At 39.6% G+C, this 20,515-nt stretch overlaps 1 protein-coding gene across 1 annotated transcript in view; it reads right to left on the bottom strand.

Moving 5' to 3' along the window:
* Positions 1 to 20,515, bottom strand: part of Vta1 (vesicle trafficking 1) — a 63,732-nt gene that overhangs the window by 35,547 nt on the left and 7,670 nt on the right. The gene's annotated exons all lie outside the window — the stretch shown is intronic.

Genomic DNA, 20,515 nt, shown 5'->3' on the forward strand with positions numbered 1-20,515 from the left:
TTGTGTATCTGCAGATGGAGGAAAACTGCCCCCATATGTCATATTTCAATGGAAAACAATTCAGACTTAATTTAAAACTGCCTTTACATTTAAAAACAAATAGTATTTTACACAGTAATTTAAATTCAAAATATCTCCATGTCACGATAGAATGCGTCTTCCGAAACGTGCAAGGGTAGCTTTCCGTACTTTCACTCACTTCGGTGCGTTGACAGTTTGTTTTATAGCTGCTAAGTTGGAGTGAAATCGTAATTCTCTTGTATTCAGCGTATTAAGGAATGTCAAAGTATCACATAACAGGCAGTGTGTGAAGAAGCAGAAACTGCGAACAATGATGATTCCCTTTGGCGATACCAACAGTTGGCAAAAAAGCGTGGCTCATAATTATAATCAATTCGTATGCAACGAACAATATCGTCAATGCCAATGAAACTGCTGTGGTTTTCTTATGCCTAGCCCAAACAGACTTTTTAAAAGGAGATAGGGTCACTGTACTGTGTTACAATGCAGACGGAAGCAAAAGACTCCCTCTCCTCGTCATAGGAAAGTTTGATACAGATGTTGATTCCCATAGGGAACTTAAAATATTTATCCTGAATGAGTAAATTTATAACACCAATATAATGGTCCGTTATTGGACATTATAAATTTTCCGGCTAACTCATTCTTGGTTGCCTGCGTTTCGCCCTCGTGTGCTAAGTTAGGCTCGTCAGTTGGGACTTAGCACACGAGGGCGAAACGCAGGCAACCAAGAATGAGTTAGCCGGAAAATTTATAATGTCCAATAACGGACCATTATATTGGTATTATAAATTTACTCATTCAGGACAAATATTTTAAGTTCCCTATGGGAATCAACATCTGTATCATCTGATGGCCAGGCAGGCAACAATTTTTGGAAATGAGACATAGCTCTCATAGTGCATTGGCACTGCTGGTGGCTTCAAGTAACCTATGCAGTGGCCTCTAAGGTATGCACTAGCCTTGTGTCTTGGGTGGTGTGCTAAGTCCCAACTGACGAGCCTAACTTAGCATACGAGGGCGAAACGCAGGCAACCAAGAATGAGTTAGCCGGAAAATTTATAATGTCCAATAACGGACCATTATATTGGTATTATAGGAAAGTTTGATAAGCCACGATGTTTAAAGGGCGTCGGGTAGTTTCTGTGCAAATATAAGGCATCCAAAAATGCATACAGAACAGTAATCCAGTGAATGAATTACTTGCACAGGGTAGCATTTTATTCTTATTTAAGAATAATGTTATAATATTTTGCGTAATGTGTATGTTTGTATATATGTACCTAAGCTTATTTCTCACATTTTGGCTGAAGATGACACTAAATAGTGTTGAAACTAGTCCCAAGTGAATATGTTGTAACTTAACCATTATAACATTTATTTGTATTGAAATGGCGGACCCTTTAAGTTACCTCTCTTAAGACAATGAATCTATCGATCTACAGGGAATCGAGCCTACTGCAAGTTCAGATTAATGAAATACACAGGCCTACTTGATAATTTTCATGGAAAATATATTTTATAGCGGTGATAAAGTATTTCTCAAATATTTTCAGGCAAAGCAACTATATCCGTAAATTTACACATTCATATTTGCGTACATACCACACGGAACTGGCAGAGTGATATGAAATGTTTGTTTATGCCTATATTACTCTTTCAATGGAAGGAATGTTCATGTATTTTTTTCAAAATGAGCCTTCCTAAAATGAGGATGTGGGGAATATTTGGTGGAGGGGATTATTCACGTAAATATAGAATTTTGTACGGATTTTTCCGGTCCGCTTCGTAGGGACGTGCTCTTCACTAACTTCTATATTAAGGAACAAGGTGTGATTTAAGTATGTTTATTGAGTGACTGGCAATAGATTTAAACATAAATATAAAAAATACTTTGAGTGTGTTGTAATGAACAATCGTGTTTCAATGCAAGTGATGCAGTGCTCAGCAGTAAAAATGAGAACTATGCCCGTATCATTGTATTGGGAAGGGGTATTAGCACAGTCATAGTACAGGGCGATGTGTTAACAAATAGATTGTTAGCGATCTCTTTACAGAGTTTGAATAAACTGGGCCTTAGGTTCTTCTGTCTGTCGAAACTAATTTATGAATAAATAAAATTTAGAAAATACCTGAAAAAGAAACAACTTGATTAAAAAAGAATGACATGTTTTATTCTTGGAAGAACATCATGAGATTCTATCAAATTACTAATAGAGGACCAGTGAGGAGAGAAGAACCAAATGAGGAGTGCTTCTTTAATATAAGTTATAACATTTTAACAATTACTGGTAGTCTGTGAACAAGTTTTGACATAAATGGTTTTAAACTTCTCAATAATATTAATCAACTTGGTCAACTCTTGTTCTTTTCCGACCCTGATGGAATTACAGCATTTGAGACCTACTGTAGGGAGTCTTTCATCTTCATGCCCTTGCCTTTGTTTGGCCGATACCTTCATTTTTCATAGTGTTGGATACCTTCAGCTTTGTCCCTCTGATTAGAATGAAACTTCATTCTACAAGGGTTGGGGCAAAAGTCATGGCAACTATTTTTTTCTTGAAGATACCAGTCCGGTTGGAAAATGTGACATACACAGACGAAAGGACAAGGTGTTAACTACATGTGTGGACAATGAATAGCACTGAAATATCATAACACACTAATTTATTACGGTAGTATACAGCGCAATATGGTCTTCCCGGTGCAAAAGAATAATACAGTACACATAAAGTTGACATGACAAACCTGGGCCTAAAGACCCTCAAAGTAGTCCTCTGCTACTGACACCACACGCTGCCAACGACGTGGGAGGCGCTGAATACTATCTGCCTCAGCATTTGCCGCACCATGTGTGAATCAGGTCACCTGTTGGGGCGCACAGCATTAGCAATGTCCTCTCGTGTTGCAAACTGCCTACTACATAGTGGTTATTTAATCTTTCGAATGAGATCAAAGTCACAGGGCGAAATGTCGGGAGAGTACGGTGGGTGCTCCAATTCTTCCCATCCCCAACGTCGCAGTAGCTGCCCTACACACTCTGCTTTATGTGGTTTTGCATTATCGTGCAGGATTATTGCACTGTTCACAAGATCCGGATGTTTCTCCCGAACGCCACGTCGTACCTGTTGCACCAGGAAGTCCCTGGAGTACTGTGCGGTCACTGTTCTGCTATATTGGAACAAAGTGGCAAACAATGACACCCCTGACGTCATACGCGACGATCACCATCAATTTGACTGTGGAAGGATTCTGACGGACCTTCTGCCTCCTTGGTGATCCAGCATGTAGCCACTCCGCGGACTGAAGTTTCAGTTCTGGTTCGTATGCCCTGGCCCAAAATTAATCGATGGCGATTATTCGTGACAAGAATTGATTGCCGTCCTGTTGCCAGCGTGCAAGGTGGTGGGAGCATATTGCATAGCACACCCACCTTTGAACTTCCATCAGTGCATGCGGTACCCACCGCGATGCGATTTTGCTCAGTTGTAGCTCATTACGCAATATCCTGTGGACGGTGCGTTTCTCGATGCCATTTGACCTCTCTAACTCTAGTAGCGTCCATCGTCTGTCTTCATCCAGGAGCTGCTCGATGACAGCGTTTGCCACGTCGGTCCCCACACTGGCAGGTCGTTCCGAACAATGCTCGTCACTGGTTGACATACATTCTTGCTGAAACTTTCCTACCCACCGTGCTACTGTACGGTATAGTAGGACATTATTCCCAAGGGCTTCCACTAATTCACTGTGACATTCCATCGCATTTCTCCCTCGGAGAACGGCTATTTTGATGTACGTGCGCTGCTCAAAACAGGTTGCTTCCATCTCGGATGACACTCACCAACTGACTGATTTCACAGCCCTCGCTGCGCTATAACCAGCTATCACAGAGCCATCTGTTGTTCTGCATACACACTATGCCTGCAGAACTTCCACACGACACATATACGTTTGTGATCCATTCACATATCGACAAGAAAAAAAAAAAGTTGCCATGACTTTTGCCCCAATCCTCGTATTTTAATTAAGTTGTTTCTTTTAAGATATAATCTGTTGTTATATGTCGATACCTTAAAGCACAGTAGTTCTACATCCACTTTTAACAATTTGTGGGAAATTTCAAAACAAGATTTCATATTGATATTTTGTTAGCATTCATTATTCCTTTGTAGTATTACACTTTTTTTTTTTCTATGAAGCATAATGCATTCTAACGAATTGAAGAGAAAATTCTCAATATTTTATTTGAATGCGTTTCTTATTTCAGGTAAGTCGAGCCATGGCACAACTGAGCACTAGCAAGTATGCCTTTTATTAAACGTAGTGCTAACAGTATTATTATGTGTGTCACAAAGGTGTAAACAGGGCATTTTGAATAAAAAATATACATATTTTTAACCCATATGGAAGACAAGTATGACATTTTAGCACTTTGAATACAATAAAATATATAATGGGATATCTAATATAAAAAAGACACAGAACAGGAAGCCCACCACTAGAACATTCTTTTTTAACTATTTCCTTTACTAGCAATGACACATATAGGTCTTATGGCGATGATAGGAGAGGAAATGGCTATGAGTGGGAAGGAAGCGACTGCGGCCTTGGCGTGAAAATGGGAAACCACGGAAAACCATCTTCAGCACTGCTGACAGTGGGGCTTGAACCCACTACCTTCCGAATACAAGCTGATAGCTGAATGACCCAAAACACTCAGTCACTTGCTCAGTAGTGAAACATTCTAATCATCTTCCTTGCCATAGTCCTGTGCCTATACAGCTTCATCAAAGACATCCTTTTCAGGTGGCAATTTGTTGAAAAAGGACTTGAAATAAGATTCCCTTGTGAGTGGGGGTAGTAGAAGAACAACCATGGTATCCCTTCCTGTTGTAAGAGGCAACTAAAAGGGGCCCCAGGGGCTCTTAACTTGGAAGCATGGGTTGGCGACCATGGGGACCTTAGCTGGGTCCTGGCATTGCTTCAACTTACTTGTGACAAGCTCCTAACTTTCATCTATCCTATTCGACCTTCCATGCTAAACTCTTGTTCTGATGACGGAGGTGCCAACCTTTGAAGTGGATTATCAGTAATCGCCCTCCGTCGCCGAGAAAAAATTCGAGTCAAGTCCAAAGCTCCAAGTCTCACGCAGGAGCTGCTTTTCAGTGTAAGTTTTCTTGAAGCATCCTTCCAACTCAGATGACATTTTTGTCTTCTGAACCATAAGCGATTCCAGTGCAGATGTGCTTAATGTAGGCCTCACTTCTTTCCCAACCTTTCTGTCTACTGTCAGGTACACTTAACACAGCAAATTCAACATTAGTGAAGGATTTATAGTGGAGAAGAGCAGTGCTTGAGCTACTTCATTCGCAATGAATTTAACACTTGTGGGTAGCAAAAGGAAGTCACGACTGAATAAGTATCATTGCCAACTCCCAAGCATTGAAACGAGGACAATTTAGGAGAAATGTTCAATCCTTTTGAGACTCTTTCCTTCTTTTCCGTAGAAAATTATTTTTTCCTCATAATGTCAGCTCATAATATTGAAATCATCATCATCATTATTTCCCCTTATCCAGCTCCTGCCAGGTTGGGGTATTTATGGCACTTCTTCTTCCTCTTTCCTTCCACGATCTTGTCCCAGTCTAAATTTCGTTTTCTTATGCCACTCTTCACTGATTCAATCCATCTTGTTCTAGGTCTTCCTCTTGCTCTCTTGCCCTCGCACTTTGCCTCCAGCATCTGTTTTGGAATTCTATTCTCCTCCATCCTCTTTACACGATAAAACCACCTTAGTTTATTCTTTTCAACTCTCTCATCCAGTTTTCCTATCCCAACTTCCTTCCTAACATCTCCATTTCTCACTCTGTCTGTCCTATCATACTTCTTAAGAATTTCATCTCACTGGCTTGAATTCCACTCTCTTGCCTGCTAGTCAAAGTCCAAGTCTCAGCTCCATAAGTCAGTATGGGTACATAGTACATTTTGTACATTATCTCTTTACTTTTCCTTGGAACTTCTTTGCTGCAAACAAGTTTTCTTACACTTTGGTAGAATGCATTACTCTGCTATACCCTCCTGTAAATCTCCATGTCCACCCAGCATTTTGCATTAATTCACTTCCTAGGTATTTAAAGCGGTCCACTATTTCCTGACCCTGACTTCCAATTTTCACAGTGCCCTTTCCTTGCATTTCCCTCTCAACATCACCATAATCTTGCTTTTCTCTGTATTGATTTTCATGCCATACTTCTCAAATTTTCTTTCAGTACATCTAGTTGTTGTTGCACTTCTTTGCTGTTCTTTCCCCAGATCACAACATCACCTGCAAATAGCAGTATCTTCATCTCTTTATAGGTTTCCTTTGTTTCCTTTACATTTCATCCATGACCATAATAAACTACAAGAGAGGTGACAGCACACTCCCCTGTCTTTGTTCAGTCTTATTCCTAAACCATTCTGTCTTTCCAACTGGGGTCAGTACTCTGCTAACACAGTTGTTGTACACTGCTTGCACCATTTCTAACATTTCTCTCCCGAGTCTCTTTTTAACCATGGTTTCCCAAACCTTCTCTCTGGGGATACTATCAATATTGAAAGTTAAATTAAATTCCAAAATCTATCCACTGACTGGAGTATTAAAAAAAAAACAATGACTGTGAACTTAAAACAATCAGTGGATTCGACCTGCCATGCCCCACCTTCCCAGAAACTATCTTACAACAACATTATATACTGACCAAGGGGCTGCTTCCAAAGCAAAATCCTGAATCGATGATACTTGCTGTCTAAAGGGGCCCAAAATCCAGGTCAACAGTCCCTGATAATGGTACTTACTGCTAGGAAAGTAGAACCATGGTATTTCTCATGTAGCGGTGTTCCACACAGTGTGGCACTACTCACAGGTAACTCAGATCTACAGTGTTTATCACATAATGGTGCCAATCATAGGAAATGCAAACCAATGGTGTTCCTCACATAGGTGTACTGATCACTGGAACTTGTATTATCCCAGGGTGTTCCTCATATAGTGGGTACTAATCACAGGCAACGCCTAGACCCGTGGTGTTTCTTTAATAATAATGTTATTTGTTTTACGTCCCACTAACTACTTTTTAAGGTCTTCGGAGACGCCGAGGTGCCGGAATTTAGTCCCGCAGGAGTTCTTTAACGTGCCAGTAAATCTACCGACACGGGGCTGTCGTATTTGAGCACCTTCAAATACCACCGGACTGAGCCAGGATCGAACCTGCCAAGTTGGGGTTAGAAGGCCAGTGCCTTAACCGTCTGAGCCACTCAGCCCAGCCGTGGTGTTTCTAACAATGGTACTAATCATAGGCAACGTAAGCCCGTGGTGTTCTGCATATAGTGGTCTAATCCCAGGTACTGTAAAAAAACCCATACTGATTCACACACTACTCTGTTGCTACTAATCACAAATGTATAGTGTATCTAACATAGTGATACTACTCGCATGTAAAGGCGACCCATGGTGTTCCTCACGTGATGGTACTAATTACAAGTAGTTTCATGGTTCTAATTCATTCTTGGTCGTTCCTTTTAGTTGCCTCTTACAACAGGCATGGGACACTGTGGGTGTATTCTTCGTCTACGTCCTCAACTCACAGGGGGCAACTCTTGTCCTTTTCCGACCCCAATGGTATTAAGAGCATTTGAGGCCTAGGGAGTCTTTAATTTTCATGCCCTTCAAAGCCATTGTGCTTCTTTGGCCGATATCTTCATATTTTGAAGTGTCGGATTCCTTCCCATTTTTCCTTCTGATTAGTTTAATAGAGGATAGTTGCCAAGTTGTACTTCCTCTTAAAACAATAATCACAACCACCACATCATTTTTCACCAGATTCAACAAACCTTTATTTTTTTTAAAAATCGATTGAGTATTGTGGGTTTTTTTTTTCAGAGCCATGATTGTCCAATCAATTGCACATGGATTTGCCACAAGCTTTTGGAGATCATCCTTCACACCATACTTGAACAGAATTGTCAGACAATTTGCACAGAAACTAAACCACTTTATGTAAAGCCAATTAACTTTCTCTTTTGTAGAATCTTTTGTTCAATTCTCCATGAACTGTTTCATCAACTGGTGTGCAAGACATCCACATGTTCACTACAGCTGGTCTAAATCATAACAATGGTATTGTTTTTATGTCATACTATCTACTTTTCTGATTTTCGGAGACGCTGAGGTGCCGAAAATTTGTCCCGCAGGATTTCTTTTATGTGCCAGTAAATCTACAGACATGAGGTCAATGTATTTGAGCACCTTCAAATAACAACGGACTGAGCCAGGATCGAACCTACCAAGTCGGGCTCAGAAGGCCAGCGCTCTACCATCTGAGCTACTCAGCCCGACAGTCTAAATCATACACACTGTTGCAGCTCTGCTGAATTACAGTATAAGGCCAAGACTTCTTTCCGGCTATTTCGATGGCAAGTTTATACTAGTGTGGTGTACAAATATTTTTATTTGCAGCATGAATAGAGTCAGTCTGAAGGTAGCTATGACCACTCTCCTTAAATAAATATCTACAAAAATGGTTTTATTTTTAAGTGTTTCACATAGATAACAAGACAGGTGCTCACTGATACTATTAAATCCAACCATTGCAAGACTAAATACTTATATAATTTTAAAAACTACATCTTAAAATTATGACTTTAAGGGTTCTTAATGTGATGGTTATGTTTGTGATTTTAATTTTTATTATTTCAACTTTCCCCAACTGCAGATTGCCTCTGAGGACAATGTATGCAAAAAAGACAATATGAATATTTAAAGTAAATGTGAGTTGGTTAGCATTGACATACTGTATCTTGTTCCATTAAAAATAGGAGATATGGTTCTTTAAGATTTGGATGGAATATTTCAAGGCAGTCAATGCATTTTATTTTATTAATTCCTGATTGAGGTTAAATGATTTGCAGAACTGGACGAGAAAGAGAGGAATGGTTCCTCTAGTGCCAACCATTAATCCTATGACTTCAATATCATCCAGCCGGTATTCTTGTTAATAGAATGAGATGGTTGGTCATGTGTTGTTTTCTTTTCCTCACATACCTCATTGGGTTGTATTTCGAATGTCTTGAATCTGATCGTCGGATCTATTATAAAGCCCTTTTGGTGGTCTTTGAAGACTATCATGTCAATTCGACAGGTGCTGCCTGTAATAGAGAGACCATGAACCTCCTTGACAACTGTAAAACCCGAGTCCCTTAACGCTTGAGCATTGGCAGATCGTATTTTATGGTGCCTAGTATTTAGTACAGCTTCTGCATGCAAGCAGTAACTGAGGACATGAGCAAGAGTTTCTACCTCGTTGTGGTAGCGCTGACAATGGTTAGTGTCCATAGCCCTGCCTGGAATAGCTTGTACAGCCACCTATGTTGCCTGTCATTTTTGAGGCATCACGCCATTTGCTATAAGTTAATCCTTGAAGGCGACTAATCCATTGACTGGCTGGAAGATGTTGACAAAAAAAGGTAACTCCTTTCCCTTTCTGTGGGAGATTGCACCACTTATCAAATTCAACTTCTCTTGAGTTGGTTCTTATTTTCTGGAGATCTAAAGATACATCCTTTATTCAATACACTGTCATCTGATGTTAGATGAAGCCTTCTCAAACAGTGGAGGCTTTCTTCTTTTGGTTCCCTTGTATATAGTATGTAAGGATCTCTGGAATTAAAGAGTATTCTAAGGGCACTGATGCATTTAAAAACAACCTTCCAACACAAACGGAATAGCCCTCGTCCCTTGAATTCCCTAGTACTGTATAGCATGCTGTCTGGCATATCAGCAGGAACTTGTAAAATTTCTTTCAATCTGAATCGAGGATTTTTTTTTTTTTGCCAGTTGTTTTACGTCACACCAACACAGATAGGTCTTACGGCAATGATGGGACGAGGCGAAATTAATCAACTGTAGAAATAAATGCACACAGATACTATGTCCAATACCTATCTGTCATCCATGAGCTCCATCATAAAGAACTCAACTCACCTCCGGGCAAGAACGACCTAAAACTATAGCCTTTCGCTGAAGCATTACCTCATTGCCTTATCGTCCCTTGGATGCAACAAATAATATTGCTGTAGAGGGGATTTTGGGAGAAATGATATGATACTAAACAGGCCTCCCTGATGACTCATAAGAACTGTGACCTTGAGTTCTTCCTTAATGAGAGGAGTGTGTGTTTACTGCCAAGCATGGAAGGACACAGCATTTACAGTAATATCATACTCATGTGTTCTGTAATACTTGCACAATTCATGATTTGCTTCTAATCTGCAAGGACCAGGGTTTGATTTGATTCCTTTTCTTATATTTCTTCTGCTAAAATATTTAAAAGAAATTACTGGCTCCCACCGTTACAGGAGGATGATTTACAGGTCATGATAAACTAAATAACGGAATTTAGCGGGGAGGACAGTGATGTTAGTGAAGTAAGTTCTGCTGGAGGGAAATTTACCTGCAACAAGTACTACAGACTCAAATGTATAGGATTCAGGCCCAACTGATGCAAATGAGCAGCAGTTGCGAAAGAGACAACACATGTTCGATTCCAGTTCAAGTAATGAGTGTGATAGTGACAGTAGTGATGAAAATACTAATAATATTTCAACCAGTGTAACTTTGTCAACCTGGATGAAAGCAGACAAGGAAGGTCCCGCTTTGATCCAAACTTCCATCATGGCGTAATGGGAGAGTTTTAGAAAAAACAATGCCAAGCAAAACATTTGAATTACTTTTTTGATGACGAGATATGCCAGAGCACAGCTGAACAGAAAAACCTTTATGCCCAGCAGAAAACTGCACATAAAACTCAGTTCGATGAAACAAAAAAAGTTGAGACCAAGACTAAATCCCAACAAATAAGGATGAAATAAAGCTTCTTATGGGCATACTGCTGCTGCAGGAGATTTTACAGAAACATAAATCAGCACACTATTTTTCTCGCAGTCACTTGATGCCCACACCTATTTTCTATGAGTTTGTGACAGAGAAGAGGTTTTCCTCCTCCACAGCTTTTTACATTTCTCTGATAATGAGGCATATAATGGACAAATTCCTCCCAAAATTTACGAGATACAGCCTGTATTTGATCACCTGGTAGCAAAATTTTCAGAAGCTTATACTCCTGATGGCAAACTGTCAATTGGTGAGAGTCTCTTGTTATATAAAGGGCAGCTAAGGTGGGAAGTTTACATTTTTAAAAAATTCCAGTTTCGGAATGGAATCATACAAATTAAGCAAAGCCAAGACATGGTATGTATGTAACATGATCTGGTATACTAGGAAGAAAACAAAAAAACACAGAGCTTCTCGGATTACACATTTTGAATACATCAATGCCTTCAAGTATTGTGTTTATGTTGGCTGAAAACATTTTGAATCGGGGGTATCTTATCGGCACGGACAATTATTACAGCAGTCCAGAACTCTTCGACCTTCCAAACAAATTCAATACAGACGCCATAATCAAAAGAAACTCCTCAAAGAAGTTATGAAACGGAATCTCAAGAAAGGACAAGTTTCAGTTTCGTACAGGAAAAGGTTGATGGCTCTCAAGTGAAAGGATAAGAGGGAACTGTATGCCGAGTAGCATCCACAATGGCAAAATAAAGATAGTCTCAGATACAAAAGAGGGAACAAAACAATTAGAATAATGATATGGGCAGGTGTCTATCTAGCCAATCAATATATTGTTACATATGCCACTGCAAGGAAGAGGCTGAAGAAATATTACCACAAAATATTTAGACATTTACTGGATCTCATGGTGTTCAACTCCTTCATAATACACGCAACAAATGGGGGAATGTACACTAATCTGCAGTTCAGAATGCATCTTATCGAAGAGATTCTAGACAATTATACAGGATCAACTCCTTGGGAAGCAAGTATTATAATTTATTCAATTTTCAGTCTTTCAGAAGTGCAAGTAAACTTTGTAAATTATGAATTTACATGTACAAAAAAATTATTAGTAAACTGCTTAAAATACTTAGGTATAAGAAAATGTATAAATGAAAACCAGAGTTTTGCTATTAGGAAGAAACAAGCACAGTACCATAGTTTAAAAGCACTTCGTACACTCTTGCACAAAGTATTGAAAAATTAAAATAATAGGATTTTTCAACAATTAAATACACTTTATTCACAAAAAGATTTCCGTTAGGGTCCTTCTACAGTTTATTTTAGTCTAAGATGGTTTTTAAACAAGTAATTAAATATTTTCTTCAATCAGGGAAATCGCTCCATATCTGGGAGTGAACCGGAGTGGAAGAGGTTGAACCTTAAATAATAATTTAGGCCTACCGTAATTAAATTGAATGCCCACCTGACCTGCTACAGCTTACTGGTGAGTCTAACAACGGATTGATGGCAATCTGTTCCCCTGAAATCTTTTGCATAGTGCGGCAAATTTTTGCTGCACAAGATCAATTTTAAATTACGGTGATAGGTTGATTTTCTTGTAGACAACATTTCTGTTTTCCCCTGATGTAATGACATACGTGGCTCACTATGGCCTTTATCCCAGATTCTTCTGGCCACCTACTTGTTAGCTTGCTCCGTTCTCCCCATACAATATTTAAACTATTCCTGTACCTTTACTATGATGACTGTAACTCATATGGGTATTTTTATCTTAAGACTACTGATGTGAATAAACAATTTCTTTTGATAAGGAATATACGACTGATCTTGAAGTATGGTTTCTGATTTTACACTTGATCCTTTACTGCAATCTATAATATAAACACACTCATTGAGGACTGCTCCTTACAGACAGGTAAACATACTGAACTGTTTTGTAGAGCTTTCTATGTTCAACAATTCTTCCAGGTATATTTGGTATAACCTTCAAGTTCTTCAGTCAGTTGAACACAAAATCTTAAAGGTTACATTACTTAAGTAGATAATTCCAAGAATGACTCTCCATGCAGTCCTGTTTTCTGTCACCCTCTTCATTTATTGGTACCTTCCTGCTACCCTTACAATGTCCACCGATTGGTACCTTCTGTCCTCTTCCTCTGTTCACCATTCCTTCTAGATGTCCCTCAGCAAACACACTCTTCACAGCCAGTTTCTCTTCCTTGCTTTGATAGCATATAGCATTTAATAGCTCTCTTTTCTCCAACTCTCTCCTAAACCTCCTCATTTCATACCCTTTCCACCCAGGATATCCTTTCCATTCCCTTCCATAAACACATCTCAAATGCTTCCAGTCTCTTTTCATCTTCCTGCCTTAGGTCTCTGCTCCATTCTGCACCACACTACAAACAAGCATTTTGCCAGCCTCTTCCATAGCCCCATGTGCAAGTGCCAACAGAGGAGTTTCTTCCTTCTGTTGAAGGTCTCCTTAGCTATGGCAATGTGAGTCCTTACTTCCCAACTGCATCTCATATTGTTCATTACTATGCTTCCACGATATTTGAAAGCTGTCAATTGTGCATGTTCTCCTGATCTATCTTGATGTTTGCCTTAATTCCCGTTGTACTTATTAGCATATTCTTTGTCTTACTAAATTTCATTCTGTATTGCTCATAGGCTATATCCAGGTCTGCTGGCATTCCATTTCTAGCCTGTTCACTCTCTTTACAGACTATGAATCTCATGCTAAATCTGTATTGACGGTTGAACTTCTTACAAAATTGTGAAGTTTCATCTTAATTGGACGTAAAATATATAGTATTGACTAGGAGGATTAAAACAGTTTTGTACAATTTTGTAAGACGTTCACTCTCTTAACATCACCATGTCATCTACAAATCGAATGTACTCTAGCCTCCTGCCACCATCATGAATTCTTCTCTGTTATCCAGAATATTTCCCAACAATCTTTTCCAGGTACACATTGAACAGAATGGGAGAGAGACAGCACCCCTTTCTAACACCCCTTCCAATTATGCTTTCCTCTGCATCTCATCTGCTATCTGTATTTTGTTCTTCTGCTGTAAGTACAGACTCCTGATCAGTCTCCTCTCCTTCCAGTTCACTCCTTTTCTCTTTACTATGTCCTCAGCTTCTTCCACTGACTCTGTGAAAGGCCTTTTCTTTAAGCATAAAAGCAGCATCAAATTCTCTTCCTTTCTCTCACCAATAGTTATTGACGCGTCCACTGCATACTTTGTTCCTTTACATCTTCAAAAAACCGCACTGTTCTCCTGCAATTTAACTGTCTAGCTTTCCATACAGTCTTTTAGCTAGTACTCTAAGTAATACTTTGGCTGCACTGAGTATCAGGCTAATGCGTTTAAAGTTGAAAATTTCATTGTTCCATATTGAAGAATATCACAATTAAAATTGAAATAATTGATAAGGAGATTCCACCTATTCAATACCAAAGAATAAGAAATGTAGTGAATTACATTCTCATTTAATAATAATTAGTCAAGCTATTCTCCATTTTACTTTGACGTTTGAAACCACAGTGCCTGATATTGAATGTGTCGCGCTGATCACAGGGAGCTGGCAAGTTGCTTCAATGAATCTGCTCGTCTTCAACTCCTACACGAATATGGACCTTCGTATGTGTTCGATTGTGATGTGACTTTATGCCTGACTGTGTTTAAATAACTGGCTTTGAACAGTTCTCCGCTATTCGTAATCATTGTGGGACTTTGCCTAGCGCTGCGTGTGCCTTGCTGCCGCTAAGAGATTGCGCACTGTTTTTTTTTTTGAATGACTTGTATTTTACTTCTTCTAAGTTTTACAGTGTCTACCCCCGTTTATTTCCTTTTCATACTGCCTCTTCTACTGATCCTATGCATTGCTTTCCATTTCTTAATCGGCTGATGATGACCTGGACTAGGGTCGAAACCGGTACCATTTCTAATTATTATTAAATGAGAATGTAATTCACTACATTTCTTATTCTTTGGTATTGAATAGGTGGAATCTCCTTATCAATTATTTCAATTTTAATTATCACGCTAATGGTCATGAAGTCCTCATATTTCTTGGAGATTTCTACTTCTTTGCAACTGGTATCATCATTGTTGTGAGAAAGTAATCTGGCCATTCACCTTTGTTATACACTGACTTAGCAAATGTCATGGAATAGTCACCTAATAGCGCGTGGGGCCTCCTCTGGCCCTGCGAACTGCAGTGAGACGCCGTGGAAGTGAGTAGACAAGTCCCTGGTAGTCCTCTGGACGCAGCTGACACCAAATCGTTTGCAGAGCGGCCGCCAATGCTGGTCTGTTCGTGGGTGCAGGATCCATGGCACGGAGCCTACGTTCCAGGACATCCCAGATATGCTCGATAGGGTTCATATCGGGGCTCCTGGATGGCCATGGCAGTCGTTGGACCTCCGCTGCATGTTCCTGGAACCATTCCCGGGCGACATGGGAGTGATGTGGCGGCGCGTTATGATCTTGAAACACCGCAGAACTGTCTGGGTACTGGAAGGCCAAAAATGGGTGGAGATGGTCTCCAAGCACCTCAACATACCATGTACCATTCAAAGTCTCTTCCAGAACAACTAGGGGGCCCATTCCATGCCAGGAAAATGCATCCCAGACCATAACAGAGACACTAGCGCCCTGGACCACACCTTCGAGGCAGGTGGGATCCATCGCTTCATGTGGTCTGCGCCATACACGGTGCCTCCCATCGGCATGGTGCAGTTGAAATCGTGATTCGTCCGGCCGTATCACATCACATCACTGTTCCAGTGTCCATTCCTGGTGACTGGCGACAAATGCGCGTCATTGTGCCCGACGATGTTGGGTTAACAGTGGCACCCGTGTGCGGCGCTGACTTCCATACCCCATAGAACCCATGTTCCTACGGACTGTCCACTGGGTGACGTGTCTAGCATGGCCTGTGTTGAACTGAGCTGTGATTTGTTGCACGGTTACCCGTCTGTCACTACTGACAATCCATCTCAGATGTCGCCGGTCACGGTCATCGAGGGTGGCTGGACGGCTGGTCATTTGTCTGTTGTAGACGGTGACACCCGCATTCAACCATTCACGATACACCCTGGACACGGTTGATCGAGTTCCCACACCACTTCCGAAATCGCACTTCCCATCCGTCGGGCACCGACCACCATATCCCTTTCGAACGGTGTCAGCTTATGATGACGTTCCATGTTACACCTGTCACATGCACATCCACTGCTCAACAGGTCTCCTATACAACTGCCGCTGGCACAGGGGGCGTGTGGTGCGCAGACAACACACCCGTGCATCAATGCTCCGCTATCCCATGACATTTGCTCAGTCAGTGTATATCTCGTTACAGGCATACCATCTCCCTCTTCCTTTTTTTTTTCTTCACAATTAGCTTTATGTAGCACTGACAGAGATAGGTCTTATGGTGAATATGGGATAGGAAAGGATTAGGAGTGGGAACAAAGTGACCATGGCCTTAATTAAGGTACAGCCCCAGCATTTGCCTGGTGTGAAAATGGGAAACCATGAAAAACCACCTTTAGGGCCCTATTTCATAAAACTAACCAATAATATTAGATCTCATAAAAATAATTATTAGTTAACCAAATTCTGTTTCATAAAGATTTACACATGACTAATAAAATGTCTTCACTCATAATATTAGTTCATTAAACAGCTGACACAAATGGAGGTTAGAATCGGTTTGTTGCATCTGTTTTTGGTTTGCGTTTGTTCCTAGCAGTAGGCTGGTGCTTGACTACAACTGACTATTAATCCATACATGTTCGATAGCCTCACTCTATATTTTCTTTCTTGTGACTTTGATACATATGAAAATGGGTAAAAGAAGGGAAAATAACGTGAGAAAAGAAAGTTTCTTTGCGAAAAGTGCTAGAGTTAAAGCGTCGGCTATTTGCAGCCTATAACTCGCTTGTTCTTTTTACTTTTTTTAATCTTATGTTCTCTTGAAACTCTCTGTTGAGATGGAATAGCAAAATCTTGGTTTACTGGTGGTATAAGCCAAGATCTTAAAGGATAGATAGAGTCTCCGAGCAGAATTGCACCCGGAAATGGTGTCCAACCATTAGCCATCGTAGTGTTCTGGTCACTTAGTCTCGGAACTTTAGTATCAATGACACTACCATGCCAATTTGCACAAGCACAGTGAATTCTAAATTTGGTCTACATACGAGCATTACGTTCAATGAATGTTTCCCATATTGATCAACAAATGCTGGTCCATATGCACTTGGTGCATCAATTTGGGGCGTTCCATCAAGTACTCCACAAACTAAGAGAGTACTGCCAAGTTCAGTGAATGTGGCAAATGCTTCACCATAGCCAGCAGACCAACATACATCCTGAAGAAGGGAGTCGTCTATCCCAGTCACAACTCTGGAGACTGTCACTTTTGAAATACCATGCATATCACTTTGCACTATGATCCAGAAAACCAGGAAAGACAAGATTAGGAATGAGAAAATTAGAGAAGAAGTAGGAATAGATAATTCTCTCCTCAATAAGATTCAGATATCAAGACTGAAGTGGTTTAGTCACATGAAGAGGATGCCAGTAAACAGAACTGCAAGGAAGGAATTTGACAGAAAAGTAGAAGGAAGACGACCCCGTGGGAAGGCCACGAAGGAAATGGATAGATTTAGTTAAGAACGATGTACTGCTGAGAGGTCATGATTGGGACAAGTTGGTGGAGGAAGAATGGTACAAGGACAGGATGAGATGGAGGAGGCTCATATACCACACCCGGGAAACTGGAGATGGTTTAGGATGATGATGATGATCACAAACACAATGATACTGTGCATCACTACTAACACGTGGAGTGCAATCTAAAGCTGCTGTTTTGAGGTTAATGCTTCATTCCTTGCAGCGGGACGTTCTATTACCAATCCTATGAAGCAAATACTCAAAAGTTCTGTAATCTAACCTAAATCTCTCATTGTATTAATATATTTGTTACAAACTAGTATAGGCTGTTTTTGGCCTGAAATTTATTGGACGGTGAATACTTACACTCACTCCTCATCATTATTTGGTTGTATGGTTGCTGGATCATGAGATCAATTTCTTCATTTTTCCTTCTCTATTTTCCATTTCAATGATCTTCATGATTTTATGACAAAATATTAAAATATCACTCACTTTGGTTTCACTAATAATATGGATTATGAGTCAAGATACACTCGTAGAAATAAGCCCAATAAGATGAGTAACTTTTTAGTCACATTATCTATGAAACGATTTACTAATATTAAGAATATCTACTAATAATTTTGACTCAAAATAATCACTAATATTATTAGCAAATAACTCTAAGAAACACAATACTAATAATATTAGTTAATATTATTGGTTTCTTACTAATAATATTAGTGATAAATATTTTATGAAACAGGGCCAAGGGCTGCCGAAAGTGGGGTTCAAACCCACCATCTCCCGAATGCAAACTCATCTCATGACCAACTCGCTCGGTATATACCATCTCCTTACACCTCTGTCTCCAAGACATTTTAACACCTTTCCTGGTAATTCATCAATCTCACTTGCTTTGTGATTCTTCATGTCCTTCAATGCCCTTTCCAACTAACTTTCCAAAATATGGTATCCTCTCTCAAATTCCTTCATTAAAAAAAAATAAAAAAATTAAAAAAAACCATACACACATACATATACTGGTTCTTGGGGTCTATTATTAATGATTTAAGCATTGTAAGCAAGTGCTCGGATGGATATTTTTAAAATTCCTTCACTAAAATCAGCACTGCTTGGCTCTCGTTTGCAACAGATGTTTCATATTCCTTACCCTTTCTAAATAAATGCTTTACAATATGGTAAAAATTATGTCAAAATACATTTAGTAACTCCTCTTCTTTCATCCATGTATTTTCCAACAATCTTTCCCAGATACACATCGAACAGAATGGGAGACAGCATCCTTGTCTATTGCCCCTTCCAATCCTACTTTCCTCTGTATCTCATTTGCTAGCTATATTTTGATTTTCTGCTGTAAGTACACGTTCCTTGTCAGTTTCCTCTCCTTCCAGTTTACTCCTTTCTTTTTAGTTTGTTCATTAGCTTCTTCCATTGCACTCTGTCAGAGACCTTTTCTAAATCAATAAAAACAGCATAAAATTCCCTTCCTTTCTCAATACATATATAGCCCACATAAACACAAAGAGACATCTACTGGACACTTTACAGTATAGTATTCAGCAATCACAGGTCCCATACATGACATGCTACTTATACAAATTTTCTCCATTCGCCTCTGCTCTGTGCATGGTTCCTCTAGTTGTCATTGAGGCCAAGGCTGTCAGGTCCTTCGCTAGGTCATCCATCCAGTGTAGTCGTGGCCATCCGATGGGGCACCTGACATTTGGGGCTAGCCCTCCGGTGCCTTCTTCACTAATCTCTTTGGGCATGTGGGCTAGATGGTCTACCTACTGGATTCTTCTGCTCTTCTGTTTCTGCAGGGTAGTTGGTTGCTGGATCATGAGATCAATTTCATTTTTCCTTCTCCTCTATTTTCCATTGTCCAGTACAGTACCCCAGGTTACTGATATCTGGATCAAGTTTCTTAAAATTGCATGAGGCAGTATTGTGCCAAATTATAATCAAAGATCCAGGAAGGGTTGGATGAAGTACTGACCAATTTTTCAATCTGTGTACCAGGCAAAATATACACATATATTTTGGATTGTGATATTGGTGGAGTATAAGATGGATGAAAATCATTGCAGATTCAAATCAGAAGAACCAGATTTTTAGTGTGTTCCAAGTAAAGAAATTATGAGAGGAATGCTTAATGTTTTGAAACACCTTACCAAGGAAAGAGATGCTGGCCATACTAAACAATTATGGGTTCAAAAGTTTAACAAGGAATCAAAAGCATTTATATTGGCAATCAAGCTGCAATTAGAGTGGATTCTTGGTTCTGAGTGATTAAAGGGGTCAGACAAGGCTATAATTTTCACCTATATTGCTCAACCATCCATGGATCATCAACTAAAAAGTGTAAAATGGAACAGAATCAGTTGGGTGGAAATGTTGTAAACAGATAGTTTATGGTAAAGACTTGGTCATACCAGACAGTTAAAAGCATGCCATCTTACAGCACTGAACTCAAAAAGAAATACATGAGAATGATATTACATTTAGTATTTCCAAAACTTAATTAAATTTTGTTGCTTGGGATGAAACCTAAAGTGACTAAATGCTAGGTAGAGAAAGTAAAACTGAAGCAATGGGATCACTTTAAATACTAAAAATATGTATTCTCCCATGATGGTTGTATGGTGAGAGGAATCGTATTAAGGTGAAGCAGAGATGACACAGTAAACTTCCACAAAACCTTTTTACAAGAGTGATTCTATTATGAAGAGAATGGCAGAAAATCTCTTTTTCCTGCAACCAAAACCACAGTCAAAACGTTTAATGAACGGCAGGCAGTATCAATAGAAACCAGTACCAATAATTCATGTTCTAAGGTTTAAAATGACATACCATACAAACGTTTGTTAAAAAAATGTATAAATACAGTACAAAGATG

Source organism: Anabrus simplex, chromosome 1, assembly GCF_040414725.1.
Source record: "Anabrus simplex isolate iqAnaSimp1 chromosome 1, ASM4041472v1, whole genome shotgun sequence".
In the NCBI taxonomy this organism is placed as follows: Eukaryota; Metazoa; Arthropoda; class Insecta; order Orthoptera; family Tettigoniidae; genus Anabrus; species Anabrus simplex.